This window comes from Carcharodon carcharias, chromosome 2 (genome assembly GCF_017639515.1).
Source record: "Carcharodon carcharias isolate sCarCar2 chromosome 2, sCarCar2.pri, whole genome shotgun sequence".
Lineage (NCBI taxonomy): Eukaryota > Metazoa > Chordata > Chondrichthyes > Lamniformes > Lamnidae > Carcharodon > Carcharodon carcharias.
The window spans coordinates 215,205,777-215,207,591 of NC_054468.1; the positions used below are offsets into that span (position 1 = coordinate 215,205,777).

The window sequence follows — 1,815 nt, forward strand, 5'->3', positions numbered from 1 at the left end:
CACACTTCAGTGACCTGAGCACAAAATATAGGCCAATGCTTCAGTGCAGTATTGAAGGAATGCTGCATTGTTAGAGATGACATTTATTTGATGACACACTAAACTGCCTACTCTCAGATGGACATATGGGACTTTTAAAGAAGATCATGGGGGTTGTTCCTAGTGTTTGTGGCTAATACTTGTCCCTCCAACAACATCACCAAAATCTGATCATTTATCTCATTGCTGTATCTCATGCCCTCACATGGCAATGCTGTGTACCTTTAAAATTATGTAGTACTAGCTTTGGATGGTAAAAAAAGACAGCATGATGGGTTATGACAGTAAAAATGGATTATGGGGTGCTAAGCAATAAATTTTGAGGGGACTTATTTTAACTAGAGAAAAGAAAATTCAGATTGGAGTACAGGAACATAGGAACAAGAGCCATTTAGCCCCTTGAGCTTGTTCAGCTATTCAGTGGGATCTTGGCTGACCTGCAACCAAACTATTTGCACTCACAGTGGGAACATCAGACATCGATCATTCAATCCAGCACAGGTATGATGGGCTGACTGGCCTCCTACAGTGCTGCACCATTCTGTGATTTTAATTATTTATATCCTTTAATAACTTGAGTCATTGGCATGTTAAAGTAATATACCAGCACGGTAGCCCCTCTGTTCTGATGTGGACAACCTGTTACTACAGGCTGTTGCTGCCATCAGGACTTTGCTGCTGTGTGGACACGTTTATCAAAATCCATCTGGTTTAAATACTGCAATGAAATGTGGCGTTTGCAAGGTTAACAAAAATCTATCAATTTCAGATTTAAAATTCACAATTGACTTAATATCAAATACCAAACTTCTATCACCCTTTACGCACAGAAGTATTTTTAACTTCATTCCTGATAGGCCTAGCTCTAATTTTTAGACTATGCCTCCCTGACCTAGACACTCCAACCAACAGAAATAGCTTCTGTCTATTTAATGTTAGCGACAGGGATGGAAGAAAACTGAAACCCTTGTTCTCTTCCCTTACTATCTGTAATCAGTATGTTTTTGAAAAGGAGGGTTTCTTAATCTCTAGGTGTACAATCAACTTGAATAACGAGCAGTACGCTTTTGGTAGGTTTAAATTAAGACAATTATTTATTCACATGTTCACCCTGAAAATCTATCATTATGTCACTCACTCACCACACACACACGCACACTCGAGGGAAATACAGTTAAAGAGGATAGTGCAAGTTACAAGGGAATAGTTTGTAAGTCACATAATTGACTCATCTTATTGCAGGCCTAGTGAAGAAGGGGTTCTTTTCCACTCTTTAAGTGTAGCTAGTGGAATTCAATAACCAAATTTGTATATCAAAGTTGTTGCAGGATTCCCTGGAAGAGGTGAATTTCCAGCAGGTCACAGAGTTAGTTGCTTGTACTCTTATTATTAGGAGGTCAGTTTTCTGTACTGGTGGACCTGAAAAGGAACAAATTTGGAGGCCTTATGATGTTGTATTCTCCAGTCATAAGGCATAGATGTTGCTGACTTTGCTGCTGCTCCTTGCTGTGCTGTTTGCAGACTGATTGGTTTCTCCCTGATCCTTATGGTGATAACAACTCTTATTTGTAGTCAGTTTCAGTCATGCGACCACATGATCAATATTTCTACTGTCCACCCAGAATGATTTGAAGTTAGAAGCCATTGCTACACAATGGGAAATGGATGGTAGCTATTCATACCTACTCATGTTGAACTGGTTTCTGAAGCTCTAGGGCGGGCTGGGACCAGGCCTGGCTGCCTGCTTCAAGGAGACAGGTAGCCAATTAGGGTAAT

At 40.1% G+C, this 1,815-nt stretch overlaps 1 pseudogene; it reads left to right on the plus strand.

Moving 5' to 3' along the window:
* The first annotated feature begins 552 nt into the window (after positions 1–552).
* LOC121275549 lies at positions 553–730 on the plus strand (annotated as a pseudogene).
* The last annotated feature ends 1,085 nt before the right edge of the window (positions 731–1,815 follow it).